This window comes from Phaseolus vulgaris, chromosome 8 (genome assembly GCF_000499845.2).
Source record: "Phaseolus vulgaris cultivar G19833 chromosome 8, P. vulgaris v2.0, whole genome shotgun sequence".
NCBI classification, from domain to species: Eukaryota; Viridiplantae; Streptophyta; class Magnoliopsida; order Fabales; family Fabaceae; genus Phaseolus; species Phaseolus vulgaris.
The window spans coordinates 42,859,160-42,878,081 of NC_023752.2; positions in this window are offsets into that span (position 1 = coordinate 42,859,160).

Below are 18,922 nucleotides of genomic sequence, written 5' to 3' on the forward strand. Positions count from 1 at the left end.
TTCTTTAGTAACAAGGAATCCATATTTGGGTCTCTTGCAATTGAAGTTGAAGATTACTAAACCATGATTTTTATTCCCTATTTTTCATTCCAGTATTGAATTTAGCTTTTCTCATTTGTAATTCATTTCAATTCCCGTTTGTTTATATTTCTTCACTTTTATTTTTCAATTTGTGTGTTTAATTAATTTTTGTTTTAGTTTAATTCAATAGAAATTTATATTTCCCGCAATGCTCTGTTTTACATTTCTGCACTTTATTTTTCCTTCCATTTATATTCCTTGCAATTTAATTTTCCTGCACTTTACATTTTAGTCATGTACATTTTCTGAAATTTAAGATTTTATCATTTATTTTTTATGCAATTTAGTTTTAACGTTTTCACTCTCTTTTTCTCTTTCTCTTTATAGAACCATTAGACAATCTAGTAAGCGATTGCTGACTAGATAATCTAACTATTTTATGCATACCTTTTTGCATAAGCCATTTTTCTTTCTACACAAATCATTTTAATTTTTTCATAACAAAAGTTAGATGATCTAGCAAGCGATTGCATACTAGATAGTCTAATAGCAAGCGATTGCATACTTTCATGTTTTTAATATTCTATCATTTACGTTTTTATCTTTATATTCTCAAGTGTGGCTAGATGATTCATTAGACGATAATCTATAGATGGTCTAGCCTTCACTCTGTTTTACGTTTTGTTTCATTTTACATTCCATCTTTAATTCATTTCTTCCCTCCTCTTAGTTATAATTTGTTAAGGAGAATATGAAGCCATAAAAATATAACACACGAGATATATCTTTGGAGATTCGATCAAGGTTAGCCCTATATCACATTTTTATTTTGAAAAATGGACGCGACTAATAGTTCATATGACCTCTTGTGATTTTCCCTTTCAAAGAATAATGAAGGCCTAAGTTTTAAATCCCGACTATGTCCTTGTACACGAGTCTTTGTGGCACAAAATTCAATTGTTCTTTCCTGATAGGTTGGTTTCAATTGTGCCTACAACAAGTGTGATCGCAAGTTCAGAAGGCATCATCACAATCCTTGGAGGACTCCAAGTGATAGGCACACACCATTTTCAATGATATGCTCAAACATTGACTACAATATGTCAAATGTAGATGTTATAAATTTTACTTGTAGAGACATTAAAGGTTTAATCCTTCGTCTAGTTGATGAAGAAGATGTCGAAGATGAAGTTTTAAGAAAACAAGAAAAACAAAAAAAAATGGATGGTTGAATTTTGTTTTTAAAATTATTTTAAAACATTTCTGAAAAATATCATCTGATACTTGGTAGTCAAGTGATAATTTTTATGGTAGATTATTTGTCAATGAGTTTTCGAAAATCCTTTTGAACTTCTTCTTTAAATATCACAAACAAAATAACATGCAACATAATATATTAAGGAAAGAAAGATTACTCAATATTTGTATAATGGTTTGTCTGATAGCACAAACTATGTCTAGTTCTTTGACATCTAGTCAAGTTTCCCTAAGCAAACTAAGGTTGTAAATTACAAAGTGAGTGTTATTTGAACCCATCAAGTCCTGGCTAAATCCCAAGTATTCTTTGACATTCAACCAATATTGGCTGAAACTTGAGTATTCTTTGGAACTCAGCCACTCATGACTAAAACTAAGTATTATTTGGAACACAACAAAGAACAATATATATGATTTAAAATATAATTAACACTTATAAGTACATGTTTTTGGATTGGTACTATTTACGATTATTAAAAAGCTTGGTTTATAAAATAATTTTTATATAAATTTTTTTTTGTTAGACATTATTATGCTATTTAACATCTCAATTAGGCTGACACCTCAAGTAACAACAATCATCTACCATATAAAAAAAAAACTACTTAAATGATATATTTCAACTAAACTACCCATCCCTCAACAAATTTTCATGATATATTTTATTTTCTTAATTAATATAATTGTACAATTCTCTAATATTTCAACTGTATCAATAATGTTCTCCTATATTATAATTAGATTCTTCTACTTTAATTATTTAATATGTAAGTCATTAATTTAGTTAGAGTGATTTCCTTTTATATTTCTTTATTGTCATAAATAACCATAATTCATTAAGTAGATTAGTCACAAATTTATTTATTAAGTAAATTATTCATTAAAAATATTATTAAATACAAATTAATTTTAGAGACAATAAATAATTATAAATTATAATGAATAAATTAAATACTAATTTAAAAACTAAAAAAAATATTAGTATATAAAGTAATTTTAAAATTTATAAACTACTTTTTAAATTAATATTTAATTAGTTACCATTGTTTTAGCTACTAATTAATTTAGATTCTAAAATTGGTAGCTAATACATTCACAGTCAATTAAATACCAATTTAGAAACTAGTTTATAAATTTAAAAATTATTTTAGATACTAGTAATTTTTTTTAGTCTCTAAAATAATATCTAGTCTTATTAATATAGTAATTAATTATATTTTAACTCTATAATTAATTTATATTTAATGATTTTTAGTTGTGATTATACCTAAATATATTTAATCAATGTGAAAAATATTAGTGTATTCGATCACTACAAGAACATTATGAAATAGAAACCAATTTTAGAAATAAAAAAAATTAGTTGCTATAGTGACTAGATTAAGACTATTTTAAAAACTTAAAAAATTTTGGTTTCTAAATTAGTTTCTATTATTGTTAAACGGTTTTTAAATTGATATCTAATTAACTACCAAAGTTTTTTCTACCAAATTTAGAATCTAAATAATTGGTAGTTAAAACATTGGTAGCTAATTAGATACCAATTTAGAAATTATTTCACAATAATAGAAACTAATTTAGAAAACCAAAATTGTTTTTAGTCTATAAAATGGTCTCTAATTTAATCACTATAGCAACTAATTATTCTTGATATCTAAAATTGGTTTTTATTTAATGATTTTCTGGTAGTGAATTATTATGTGATTATCCAAAGACCATACTTCCAATATTAATATCTATTATTTCATTACTCATTTATATAAGTCAAAATTAAGATAATGTATATATTTTAAAGTATAGTTTTAATTAATATTAAATTTTAATAAAATGTAATACGAATAATGAAGATCATATAAAGTTATAATTTAATAATTGGATTAATAAAATTAATTTTTTATTATAAAATACTAACCATATAACATTCAGTAAATATAATTTTGTTTTACTAGATCATATACTTATTTCGTTGTTTGTATTATGATTTTTTTGTTTGTCTACAAGTTTTACGTTGAAGATTAAATACTGATATCTTATTATATGATTCCTTTGAACATATATGAGTAACGATTAAACTATGCATATAAATAGTTTTACATTCGTTTGCATTGAATTTGAAAATCTTAAAAACCATAACAAAAATATGATCATATTTTGAAATAAAATTATTCAATGAAAAAACAATTCAATATTAAATAAATTATTAAAAAATAAACTTTAAATCAACTTAACTTTATCAAATTAACTCATAAAATCATTATTATATACTTTGAAATCCATTTGTATATATAAAATATATTTATTTTTAATTAATATCGGATCCCCATAAGAAATAAATGAATGAGTATGAGAGATATTAGAGGGGAGCGTTGGTTAGAATGGTGGAGGTCATTATCCTTTTTTGCCATGAAAAGGAAGAAAAGGAAACTGGAGAATCCAATCATGAGATGCATCACTGTCACTAAAAGCAGACACAAAGTCCACTACATGCATCTTTTTGGAATGCAGCAATAATGGTTAAAGCTGCATTTCACATGTGTGATTCCAACTCCCTAGAGCAATCACTGGTTGGTTGGGGCTCATTTTCAAACCTAATAAGCACCTAACCATATATAACCCCTCACCAGAATCTTTACATCTACCCTTTTGTTTTGCTTAGCGAGCATTGATTGGGAACTAAGCAAAGCATGGTGAGTGAACTCTTCTTTCAACTACGTAATGCATTACCACTACGAATCAACCCACGTGACTCAACCCGTACTGCTCAAGTGGGTAGGTCACTAATGTCTCATCCCAGAGTTTGGGGAACGAAAATTATTATACCCTTGGCATTTTTTTAGCTCTTAATGTTGTGATATTGTCTATTTATTTAAACTGGATTATAGACTATTACAAATGATAATAAGAAATAAAGAAGAATTAAAAAAAGTCCATATTGCAAATAACGATGTTAAGTAAACAGTAAAATAAGAAAATAACATAAATTATAAAAATGAGTACAAATTTTTCAATAGATATCTTATAGAGATATTTTTATATAGATTTTCATGATCATATTAACTCTTATCTTATTGTTGTAATCAAATATAAAATATTACATTAGAAATATACTTAAATATATACATGAAAATTAACTCTTATCTTATCATTGTAATCAAAATATGAAATATGACATGTTATCTTTAAGTTATCACCAATATATAGATTTGCTCATAATAATTGATTTTATCTTTGAATATTTCGAGACTATATTGAATATGAGTAAACATCATGAAAAAAAAGTAAAATATAAAAAAAAAAAAAAAAAAAAATTGGATGATTTGTATATATTTTTTTAAAATTATTACTAGATTAATGTATAGGATGCCAATGAGAGACAATTTAAAATAATAAAGACATTATCAATATATTTTTGTAAATCTAATTCAAAGACTTTTTTCTTTAATGTTATATAACAAATCAATAATATACGATCTAATAGAGTTGAGAGTAAGAAAGATTTACGATTTATGCTTTTACACTAGTTCGTCTATAAACCAAGATTATCTTTAGTTCTTGGTCAACTTGATCGTTGTTCTAAACATGTTCCCACCGGTTGACTTGAACACCTTTGTGCGTGTCTACGAGCTGCGCTTCAAGAACTCCTTTGCTTCTGTTCCAACGTTCTCCTTCCTCCGCCATGAACACTTGAAACAGAGAGACAAATGGCGCCTTCGCGGCCGTTTGCACTCCGACGGTCAAGTCAGCTATTGGACAGGAAACACCAAACACTTCTCGTCGCAGAACACCGTAAGGTCAATGTTCAAAGAAATGTGTAACTGAAAATGCTTACTTCTGCTCAAAATGTCTTAGAATGTGTAAAATGTACCTTATTCTGTTTATCGTAAAACCTTATATACTTTCCCGGTGTTCCTATCCACGTGTCAACCTGAGACTTGCGTATTCTGTGGGCACTCCTTAGCAACACTGTTCCCAGCCTTAAGGCCTTCTCAACGTGTAAGATTGCCCTGTCAAAGTGCAACTCGTGCGAGGGTGACTGCATAGCTAACTCATGCGCCCATTCTCTGAGTCATCTGCCCTGGGAGTTCCCTACCTTCCTCACGTGCCATGCATTTAGATTACCTTCTAGGACGTGACCCTTTCATGGGTCGTCTCTGCCCTAGTGGCTTTCCAACGGTGGTGCGTACTGTCGCGTCCCTACACCTCATGCAAAAATCCTTCGTGAGCTGGGTCTCTCCCTTCTAGTACTGGGGGTGTGGCTTGAAAACCACCTTTCTTTATCTATTATTACAGTCTGAGATGCCGAGACTCGAGGCTCGAGGCCTCCACGCCCCTACTGTGCCGCCTCCTATTGTGCTGCCTCCTCCACGGTTATCCCTACCCGTGGGTATCAGGAGGGGACACCTCCCTGGCCTGCCAAACTCTCCGAGGGCCTTTATTATGCTGAGCCTGGGCGACGCCCGAGGCCGGTCAACGCCCGAGGCCGTGGACCTCAAAGACACTCCTTCTTGCCCTGGAGTACTTTCTAGTGGATTCCTCTCTTGGGGTCCTACTATGTTGACTTTGGTCAACGCCCGAGGACCGTACGATACAAAACATTATTCTTTGAAGACATGTTCTATATATTTCTAAAAGAGTTGTTGCAAATCCTTAGCCAATCGTTGTGAGATTGTTGGAGATCCCACATCGACTAGAGATGAGGATATTTCATTGTATATAAGTGGGTGTGAACCTCACCTCATGAGCTGGTTTTATGGGGTTGAGTTAGGCTTAAAGTCCACTTTGTAATATGGTATCAGAGTCATTTATAGCCTATCCTAACGAGTGTTTGTTGGGCCTATCGTTCCACCCGCTATCGGGCCGTTATCAGACCATCCATAATATGTTGTCCCACGCACAAGTTGTCACTCTCGGCGTGACGGGGGTGTGTTGGAGATCCCACATTGACTAGAGATAAGAATATTTCATTGTATATAAGTGGGTGCAAACCTCACCTCATGAGCGGGTTTTATGGGGTTAAGTTAGGCTTAAAGTCCACTTCTTAATATGGTATCAAAGTCATTTAAAGCCTATCCTAGCGAGTGTTTGGTGGGCTTATCAGGCCACCCTCTATCGGGTTGTTATCAGACCACCCATAATATGTTATCCCACGCACGAGCTGTCACTCTCGGCCTGAGGGGTGTATGTTGGAGATCCCACATCGACTAGAGATGAGGACATTTCATTGTATATAAGTGGGTGCAAACCTCACCTCATGAGCCGATTTTATGGGGTTGAGTTAGGCTTAAAGTCCACTTTATAATAGAGATGAAGAGGAAGTCCTTCATTATTCATGTTGTGTTTGTCCTTGTAGACTTGAAGGTTGCATTAAAAGTTATCCATGTAGCATTGAATGCATACTTCTATTTGAAGGAATGTTCTGATACATACCATAACTTATCTAGCCTAGGTTAGAGTACTTTTATCTTAACTAGAGTAAAAGTTAGGACTATAAAAGGAAAAGGGCCATGGAGCAATGAAAAATGGTCCTTTTAACAAAGATGTTGGTGTAGAAAAACTTTGACACACTTCTAAAAAGATCAGTGATGTTGACATTCTTTGTGAGATCCATTTTGTAGTCAAACGAGAGAACATTCTCTACAACCATAGTAAAAAAATGTATAAGTTAATAAATATACTATGTAAGCTTTAAAACATCATATCTTATCATTTATCTCAAACATAAGCTTATTAGATACTAATATCTACACAAGGTGATTTACGTCTATTGCATTTAATCAAACCATATGCATTTACCATCATCAGACAAAACATTGTTTATGTCATGATCTAATACTAAGACATATTCATGTTTTAACACTTTATTATAAGCACTAAATCAAAATAATTTGGGTATGTTGGTCTTTTCTATAACAATACAAGCCCCTAAGCTTGGAGTTCAAGTACAATATGGTGATGAGTTGGGCTAAGTTTCTAATATATAAAAATTGTTCATATTTTCATTTTACTTTTTTTTTTGTTAAGTATTATAGTAACAACATAATAACTCACAAATAAAATAAAATATAAAAATGAATAAAACTCACAATATAAATAATGTACTTTCACAAGAGAAAAGTGTTATAGAAAAGACCAACAAATCCTAATTAATTTTGATTAAGTACTTATAACAAAAGTACATAAACATGAATATCTTTATATTAGATCTTAAAATATGTACACTGGTGCAGAAATATTAAAAGACAATGACAATTTTTTATTTAAAACGACGGCTTTATAGTCGCATTTGTTGTACACGTAGTCGTAAATACAAGAGATAAGAACTCGACTATTTAACTGCATTCTTAAATGCCATTTATAAATGCGGCTAAGGTAAATAACCGCATTCTTATTTAATTTTTTTTAAAAAAATTAAAAATCTAAACTCTAAACCCTAAGGCAGTAATGGGGGAGGCAACAACGACGAAGCAGTGATGACCTTCGCCAATACAAGAAAACAAACAAATAAGAGAAACAAAACAAATATATAAATCAATGGTGAAAAAGAAAGAGAGCTCGAAACGAACTTACAATGGCACGAAGAATACAATGAAGGGTCACAGAAGACGAGAGGAAGCACAAGAGCAAAAACATAAGAGAAAACGAAGCGCCAGAGAACCCTTCGCCAATGCAATAAAACAAACAAATAAATGAAACGAAAAACATTTATAAACCATTGGTGAAGAAGAAAGAGAATTGATCGAAACGAACTTACAATGGCACGAGAACACAATGAAGCCCGCAAAAGAAGATAGGAACACCAGAGCAGAAACAGAGAGAAAACGCGAAGCGTCAAGAAGAAAGAAACTACGAAAGCGTAAGTGGCACGTTTCAAAATTAGGGTAAAAAATGATTTAAGAAGACGGCTATTTGTAATAGCCGCATTCTTAAATCAAGCGCTTTGATTTAAGAATGCGGCTATTACAAATAGCCACCCTCTTAAATTAAGTTAATTTAAAAAATGCCACCGCGTTTTGAAAGACAACGTCTAACCCTAAAACTGCATTGAATAATGGGTCGTTGTTTTAAACTTTTGTGCTAGTTGTATTTTCTTTGTCTAATGTCAATATTAATATTAATATCTTGATTAGATAAGCTCGCATTTCATAGTACAATATTAATATATAAATGCTTATACTATGTTTGGAAAAGAATGTTTCTTCATTTGACAACCAAAAGGATCTTACAAGAATCATCGACATTTGAAGGTCTCTTAAAGAGTGTGTCAAAGTTTCTTTACGACAACAACCTCTCAAGCCTCTACGATCCTGGCTTTTTCTCAAGCCTCTACAATGGCCTGATAATTTAGAAGATGTTTCTTCGGATAGAAGTTTGCATTGAATGTTTCATGAAAAAATATTAACATAGCCCCAAACATTTACGAGGAAAAACACAACATGAAGAACGAAGAACGTCTCCAAGTCTCACAACGACTAGAAAAGGAATTACAATGGATATCTTCTGAAGCTCTATATATAAGAGTAGTTTTAAAGATGGATAAGCTTTTGCACGAAAATATTTTTGCCTACGATTAATCCCATGAGTGATTAAGCAAAATCCTATAAACCTAGTTCATTGATAAAACATTGTTTTGATCTTTAGCAATCTATAAAAGTGAATTGTATTCATCTTAGAATGTTATACTTTTTTAGAGAGCAACCATGTGATTTTTTTATCACATATGCTTGAAACCAAGTGTTTTAGCAAATAGTGGTTACATTCCAAATAATACCCAATTATCTAAGAAGCAGTTGTGTTCCAAATAATACCTGGTTGTGTAGTCAAGAGAAGTTGAGTTTGATTTTTAATGCCAATTTCAAATCAAATATGCCAACTCTTTCTCTAAAATTTGCAATATAGAGGATGACCTAAGTCGATTCTCAAAGGACACATATAGATTAAATTCAATTTTTAATAAAATTTGAAATTTTAGAGATTGAAAAATGAAAAATAGAAAATGAAAAATGCAAAAAATTGGAAAGAATTAAAATAGAAGAAGATGAAAGATCAATTCACAAATTTAAGAACCAAATAATTCTTCTTATCGTATTTCTCTAAAGATTCAAATCCAAGTCTAAACAATAAATTAATTTGGTTAATCAATTAAACTGGTAATGTAAATCAAATCAAAATATTATTCAATCTAACTGGTATCTAATTATCAAATCAAGATTCAATAATTTACTAATTTGATTTCTAAAATCATATACGAAAATTAATATCATAAAGTTCAAATCCAAAAATTAAAGAGAAGAAGAATACACTCGAAACATTAACTGATTTGTTGAAGCAAAGTCCAACAAGCCCATAATTCTGATTTAGTGTTTGCCTTAACAAAGTGTAAAATACGAAGATGCTTCGTCCATATATGGTGAATTATGAAGAAAATTCTATAAGATACAAGTGTTTCGTCTAATAAATGATACAAAAGCTTACAATCTTCGCTTTATTTGATAAGTGAAACCTCTAACAAATGATAAACACAACAACCTTTAAGTTTATGTTGTACCTAATGATGGAAATTCATCTAGTCACAACATCCACAAAATAAGAAGGATGAAGACCTGGAGTTTTGTTCAAAAACTTATTTGCACATTTGGGCCTAATTGGGCTTTTATCTATCTTTTGTAGACCCAATAAAGAGGACAACTCTAGAATGAAGGATTGTATATAGCATCTCAAAGAAGATCTTCATATCACGAAAGAATACTATAGCCTTGGTCAGAGACTACAAAGAAGACTAGAACTCAGTTGGCTTTAGTAGGGACAAGTCATCATCATTTTGGGTCAGACTTTAGTTCAAATTAATTGTATAAAGTAGTTTAGGATTTTTCATGGGCCATGTATTGAGCCTAATAGCATATAATAATTGGGTCATGTATCTAATTAGGTCATTGATAAGTGTCATATTTTAGTAATATTCCATATTGAAATACATGCATTTATGGATATTAATTGATAAAATAAACATAAAATAACCCCTAATTTATTAGTTTATACATTTTTACATATTTTGTGACTTTAATTTGAATAAGAATGATTTATTCCCAAATTTGTGTTAATTTCAGGATTATAGAGAATAATGGAGATGATTGGGCAAAAGGATAATATAGAAAGCTAAAAAAGGAAAGCTGGAACACCCAAGCACTCACCAAAGCTCACCCAAACTCGCCTAAGCCAGACGCCCTAGAGGATCTCGCCCAAGCGAGATTACTCTAGTGACGTGGACCTTTTTTTGTGCAACTCGCCCAAGCGAGAAGACACTTAGCCCAAGCCATTGAGTGAATTGTAATCTAATTGGGAGAATATGTGAGGTGTTAGAAACCCTAGAAGAGGTAGCCGAGGAGAAACATCATGGATCTTCTTTTCTTACTCTCCCTATTTGTAATAGCCATCATGTGTGGCAAATTCTATGCTTTGGGATTAGGAGTAATTTGTTCAAACTCTTATGTATTCAGGTGATATCTAAACATAATATTATGTTATTGATTGATGGTTGGTATTTTTGTTTTGTTTGTAATGCTTGGTTTACCATGATCTCGAAATTTAGATTTGACTGAAAGTACATCTAAATTTCTTACCCAAATGATAATGCTTAACATATTTGAATGCTAAGAATAGATTTGAAATGTTATATGCTATTTATGTCTAATCTTAATGATAAGAAGTTTTATAAATATTTGAGGAATCGATATTTAGGAGATCTCTTAATAATTTTATATGCAAGGAATCAATATAAATAATTTTTATACGGGCATCAATATCAATCAAAGGACACAATATTTTCATGTTAATCAAAATACAAAAGAGTGAGAAAGATGAATCTGAATCCCAATTTTTTTAATTGAAGCAACAAACTCTTTGACTTGTTTTCTTATTAATCATTGCAATCATAATAAACTCCAACAAATTTATTATTCTGTTTTCTATTTAGTGAATCTTTTATTTGATTATTCAACTGTTCCTTGTCAGTTCGATATACGTCCTTATGGACAAATTACTACTTTTGACAACTTGGTGCACTTGTCGTAGAAAAGTCATCAGTCATGTATATGGGCCAAGTAGAACATGATTTTCTGAAATCTAGTTAGGGTTTCAATTAGGCCTCAAATGGCCCAAGAGAAACCATGGGAAGGATATGCAAGGTAGGGCATGCCAGGTTTGAGCTCCAAGTTAGTGTTAGAAGCTTGTCTTTCGAGTTTCACTCAAACTTGGGCTTTACGCTTAGGTTAGAAGCTTCCCTCACACCTTTCCTCATTTTTTAAGACTAAGCCTCTTATAAATAGGAATGTTCCTCTATTGTAATTTTAAACTTGGAATGTAATGAGATGCTACCCATTTTTGGTAATTTTACTTGTTCCAAAGTTCTCTCTAGGTTAGTCTCCTTCAAGACTTAGCCTAGAATATTTGTTAGGGAGTTAGTCTCACCTTTCACTCTCACAAATTCCTAATTTCACTTCAAACCATCGAAACTCCTTTTGAGTTTCGAAGAAGGCTCCCGCTCCTCAACTATCTTTCATTTTCCATCTAAAGAAGAAATCACAAATAACTCTATTAGAAGAAGAGCGTTTTCCACCACCTAATAAAAATATTTTTGAAGCTTATTTCTATGTAGTAGGGAATCTCTTCGTCTTTTTCAGGCCAAATGGTCCGAAAGCACAAGTCTACAACAAGAGCACTTGAGATACAAGCTAAAGTTGTTTTGTTTCAACAACCATTTTGAGACAAGTTTATGTCAACTCTAGTCCAGTTATTTGCCTTGTATGATCTTTTAGGGTTTACTTCGTCTTGAGTAAAAAGCTCTCAGACCTAGTGCTGATAAGTACTAACAACTATTAGGATGTTGCTTGAAAAGTAGATTGACATTTCTTATTACATTGAGCATATTTAATGCATCTCCATGTCAATGCTCGTCAGATGCTAGAAGATGAAGTTATCTTAGATCAATAACTCTTAACAACTAGAAAGGGATTTGCAACAACTCCTTCTTCCAAGCCCTATATAAAGTTATCATTCAAAGAAGAAGAAAAAGGAGAAATGATTGATAATTTCCAAATTGATGCTAGAATCTTTTTGTGCTTTCAAAAGCTTTTTATAGAACATTGTTGTGTTCGTATATCTAACTAGAAGAGAGTTCGTATATTTGTATATGTCATAAGATGCTAACACTCTCTAGTGAGCAAAGCCCTTTGATTTGTTTGATCACATCTTTATAAGAACCTGTTTAGTCAAAACTGGTTGCGTTCCATCAAATTTTTAGTGTCTCATAAATGACTATTGTCCAAACAATACTATATATTAGATAGGAGTGACTACATTCCAAATAATACTCGATCGGTTATCTAAGAGTGGTTGGGTTCTAAAAAAAATACTCATATTGTTTAGCTATGAGTAGTTGTATTCCAAAAAAAAAACTTGGGTTTTTAGCCAAGAATGGCTGAGTGTCCAAATAATACTTGGGTTATTAACAAAGAATGATTTCATTTCAAATAAAACTCGGTTTATAACTTGTAGTAGTAGTAGTCTACATAGTGAAACACAATCAGTTGATTGAAAATTGGATGTAATTTGTGTTATCAAACGAACTAATATAAAAATCATTAAGTAAATCCTTCTTGTGTGGTAGCCTGATAGGTGCCTTCAACCAAATTCATGTTTTTTTGAATTTTGGAGTGAACATATATCACTTGGAGAGGTGAAGAAGAAGACCAAAGATGTCTATCCTAGAGAGGTTCAGACAAAGGAGTGCATAGGCTATCAATTTGTAGCATAACACTCATAAAATTGATTTTACTTTTCATGAGCCAAGCACCTCAATTTATAGGACAGAGGGTTGAACATTTTGGAGCCAAAATTTGAAAATTCAAAATAAAATTATTCAATGAGAAGGAGCCATGTGGACTCATACTTTCCATGTTTAACTCACACCTTCCATGCTAAATCCTCTCCACTCATAGGCTGCATGTGGATGTCCATGTGCTCCATGCCAAGGTAATTTTTGTCCTCTAACATACCCTAGACATTTTAGGGTTACACTGGGCTCAAAGAAGTCCAATTGTTACCCTAACTAGTCATTGTTAAGCCTAACTAGACCTATTTTACTATGGGCCCAAATACAAGCCCAAAAACCTATGCTACTTGGCCCAAATATTTCTTCCAATTATTTGATGCCACTAATCCCAATATATGACCCATAAAATCCTAAACAACTTTATACAATTTATTTAAGCTAAAGCTTGGCCCAAAAATAATGTTGATTAGTCAGCGAAAACTCAGTCTTCTTATATTCTTCTGACTAAAGTTGTAGTTTATGTTTTGATGAGTTAGAGGTCTTCTTGGATATGTTTGTACGTTCCTTCATCCTAGAGTTTTCCTCTTGATTGGGCCTACAAAATTAAACAAAAGCCCTATTTGACCCATATTTGCAAATAAATCCATAAATAGACTCTAGGTCTTCATCCTCCTTATTCTGTGGTTGTGTGTGGCTGGGGGCTCTGCCATCATAGCCTGTTTTTCATAGTTTGTATTAGAGCTTAATCTTTAAAAGGTTGAGCACTTAATAGTTTCTAGCAGAAAATATCCAACATCAATGGCAATAATCAAATCTCTTGTACTAACACTTGGGCACTTGTTTTAAATCATATAGAGATTTGGTTAACTTGCAAACCAATTTTTATTTTTTTAAAAGGAATTTTGGTTAGAACATTTATATCTCCTTTTCAAGTTCTCCATGAAGAAAATCAGTCTTTATATAAAATTGTTCAAGATGTAAATAAAATGCAACACACATAATTTGAACAACTGATTATGATTAATGTAGTAACAGGAAGAAATATTTCCTTAAGGTCAACTAATTATTTCTTAGCATGTCCCTTTACTACCAATCTAGCATGACATTGTTCTACTTGATCGTTTCCTTCTCTTTATAAAAATCCTATATTTCTTCTTATATTGTCATCATCCATAAAAGAAACATTTGAACCACTCATAACCTCTTGAAAAGTTTGTTAGAGAAATTATCAACATACATATCTTTACCATTTGTAATTTTGATTAAATTTTTTTACAACAAAGTATTAATAATGTGAAAATATTTTTTAGCATTAGATCTCAAAGGAAAAAAATGTTTTGTCTAATAATAACAAACATTACAACACCTTATAATCTTATCTTCGTAATCTTATCTTCGTCTATTAAGCTCACACTTAAGATAAATTATAAGATAATGATTTTAGTATTTCATAGTACGTACTAACTTATGAATATGTATACTATGTTTTATAGAGAATATTTTTTCATTTGACCACCAAAAGGATCTCAAAAAAATGTCAATATTAAAAAAGTATGTCAACAACTTGTTAGGAAGGATAATCCGTCACATTACATAATAATCAACCTTGTATGGTCCTGATTTTATCTTAGGAAAAGTTAAAAGATATTTGACCAAAGCCTTAAAAGTTATGCTAAGTATAAAAATGTTTCTTAAATTAGAAGTTTGCATTAAATTTTGCAAGACGAGAATTTAATGCAACCTTCAATGTTTATGAGGACAGACGTACCTGAAGAAAGAAGAACTTTTGGTTCAGGATTTGGAACGACTGTCTTTCCAAGCTATCTATAAGTAGAAGTAGCCATTGAAGAAAGAAGAACTTTTGGCTTACGAATAATCCTACACACACTTAGTTAAAACTTTTGTAAATTTAACATGTTCATAAAACACTAGAGTGTTCTTTAACAAAATTAAAGATTGAACCTCAAATTGTATCTAAAATTCATCAACATCAGATGTAAGTAGGTTTTGTTTAGGACATCCGTCTAATAAATATTTTTATCATATGATAGGTGAATCCATTCTATTAGATAATCAACACTAGATGATTCATTCTATTGGAAAATTATAAAAAGGATTAACATGAGTCGTATTTGCTGAAATGGTGAAGGTGATAGTAATTGCTCCCGCAATAGAGATGTGGGTGGTTTTGTTTGGTAGTGTTATCAAAGATGATCATTGTCCTCTTATGGTCACTATATCGTTCTATGAATCTTTGTTCCACTGTAGTCTTGGGAATGTAGTATTTACTACTATAGAATGCTTCTAAAGTACGAGGGTGCCATGCGTACATATTAAAAAAATTCTATCATTTTCATAAAGAATAAGAGACAAGAAATATAAAAAAGAAGAGGAAGTGAATGTTGAACAAGATGCTTTGATATCTCCAAATTCATGTGGACAACTTGAAGATTCTGCTGATGTGTGTGTGTTGTCTAGTAGTTTTTAATTTGTTAATTCACTTATTGAAATGATCCAAGCTTATTTGATATTTATCTATTTTGAAAGAAGTGTTTTCTTAAAAGCTGAGAAATTTTTATTCAGTTGTTTTCCAAATCAACTAGTTGAAAAATTTGTTACTCAAGGGTTTAAGGCTAAGGCAGGTTTTTCAACCTGTTGAACTGTCGAAACAACTTGTTGTTTGACACTTAGTGGTTTTCAAAATTATTTGGAAAAGCTTTGCTTATTTTGTCTTTGTTTTCAAATAGAAACAATCGGTTATTTCAATAAAACAACTGGTTGTTTTTATGGAAACCTTAACAGAGAAATTATTTCAATCGATTGTTTTGGAAAATGACCTGTTGTTTTCATAACAGAATTCTATTATATGTTTTAAACTGTTTTAAATGCTTCCAACTACTTTTGGTGTTTAATCTAACAGCTTTGAGCACTTGATTGAGTCTATGTAAAGGTTGTTTGATATTCTTTCCAAGACTCTAAGAAAGAGAGATTACTTAAAACGTTTTTCAAGAACTAAAAACCTTTGGGTCATCTCAAATGTGTGGAAGAGGATTGAGTTTTGTATACTTATGAACTATAGTTTTGTAATAATCAGGTGTATTATTTTCTCTTCTTCTTTTCTCTTCTTCTTGAACATTGTATTTTTGTGTGTTCTTGTGTAAGGTAGTTTTAGAAAAGTGTTTCTGGAAACTATGGTATTGTCAAAGAGTTGTGTGTATTCTTGAGGGGTTCAAGGTCATCACTCTTGGTGTGTGGTTTGTAATCTAGGTTTGATTACATAGTGAATTCTTAGTGGTTAGCTGCGAACTGGATGTAGCTCTTGCTTAAGAGTGAACCAACATAAACTTCTTGATTGATTCTCTTTATCTCTACTCTCATAAACTGTTTTAACTTTGTTTTAAATTCTACTGGTATAAACAACTGGTTGTTTCGTGAAAACAATAGGTTGATTTTCTGAAAAGAACCTTAAAACTGATATTTTATTTTGTTGAACACAAAATCAATTGGTTGATTTCAGAGCTTTTTATTCTAAATCCAAACTTTGAGAAAACCTTTTGAATACAATTCAACCCCCTCTTGTTTAGGCCACTAATTCTAACAATGAGAACAAGTATGAGATAATAATTTCTATGATACAAATGGTGCAGTTATATGTTGTTGAAATGGTAAAGGTGATAGTAATTGGCCTGCAATAGAGATGTGTTTTGTTTTGTTTGGTAGTATTATCAAGAATGACCATTGTCCTCTTATGGTCCTTGTATCATTCTATGCATCCATGTTCCACTCTAGTCTTGGGAATGTAGTATTTACTACAGTAGAATGCTTGTCAAGTACGAGGGTGTCATGCATACGTATTAAAAAAAGTTATATCATTTGTATAAAGAATAAGAGACGGGAAATAATAAAAAGAAGTGAGAAAAAGTACGAGATAATAATTTGTATAATACAAATGGTGCAATTATATGTTGTTGAAATGGTGAAGGTGATAGTAATTACCCCTACAATAGAGATGTTTGTGGTTTTGTTTGGAAGTGTTATCAAGAATGACCATTGTCCTCTTATTGTCATTGTATCATTCTATGCATTTGTGTTCCACTTTGGTCTTGTGAATGTAGTATTTACTACTATAGAATGTTTCTCAAGTACAAGGGTGTCATGCGTACGTATTAAAAAGTTTCTATTATTTTCATAAAGAAGAAGAGGCAGGAAATATGAAAAAGAAGAGGAAGTGAGAAAAAGTATGAGATAATAATTTGTATGATACAAATGATGCAATTACATATATAATCGTATTGCTGATAAAAAAAAAAAACATATATAATCGTATTCATAAAAATAGATTTAAATTATCTTTGTAGTGGCTAGTCAAGATAAATAAGCTTCAATATGAAAGACCATTTAATCTGTTTCAAATACTACGAGATTAAATCCTCGAGGCTAAACCTCCAACTACATATAATTTAAATTCTCACTTCTCAAATAATATTCAAAATTATAATAGAATAACAATACCTTATTTAGGTCAAACAATACCAATCAAAACATAATAATGAAGTTAGGGACACCTTACTTGACAAAGAAAAATATAATTTGAAGAATATACATACACATATACAAAACAATAATAACTTTCTTCCCTTACTTGAACAAATAAAGATTGAGTTTTAATTTAGTGGTTGTGACTTTTTCTCCCCTCTCTAGGTTGTTGTTCTCTTCTTTCAAGAGTGTAAATACCTATCTTACTCTAATATTTTTATTTATAGTAGTATTTGTAATTATTTCATTCCCCTAAATTTGAACTCTAATTTTCAATTTTGAAGGAATTGGAGTTTAATGACTACTTTGTAAGAGATAACTAATGCATAAATTTTCCAGGTAATTTATAAAAATGTAATTTAGTAATTTACACTTGGATGGTTTATAATGGAGTAGAAGTTAAAAATCTAATTTATCTTATCTCTTACATTAAAGTTTTGATGGTATGAATAGTAGCTTAGTGTAAAAGAATCTGTTTGTACTTATCCAAGTAAAGAAATCTTGTAAGAAATAACCTAAGTCTGTAGTTTTGTTAAAGGGTTGAGACCTCGAATAGTGTTACATTTTTGTAATTGATTTGAGATTTGTTACAACTTCTGATGAATACTTAGTTAAAATAAACTTAAACTCAAACCACAATCCTTATGTGTGTTTCATGCAAGTCTCATGTCCTCAATGTACATCATTTGTCCTCATCATAAATCTCCCAAGCAAGAGTTATTTCCTCAAATCTAGTTTGTCTTTCTCCAAGGTTTCTCCACAACATGTTAGATGAAAGTATTTTGATTTTTTGTCTTGTAAATTTTGTTACAACTCTTGTAAATTTTTTGGTTTGTCAATTTTGTACGATTTCATGAAATGAAAGGTGAGACAAAGACTCATGTTCATATATTTGTTTAATTCATCTGCCTTGAGGCCAAGTTCATAGCTCAACTTCAAAATTAAATTTCTCTTGATTCCATCTTAGAAATAATATCATGTAGCATATGAAAATAAAACCCCATATCTTAACTTTCCAATGCCAATGCCACTGGAATTACTAAAAGAGTTGACCTGCAACTCTAGATATGAACAAACCAAGACATGTAGTTCAATAGACTTAAAATTAGAAAGTAAACAAAAATTACAATTAAATCCCAATTAGGTGATTTTTAATTAAAATAGTGGATTTAATCATGAAGGCAATCCAAGAAAACAAAGATTAAAAGTGCTAAATGTGAATAAAAATATGTTGAATAATGATGTCCATGAGTCTTCATCCAATTGCTTCTACGTAATTGT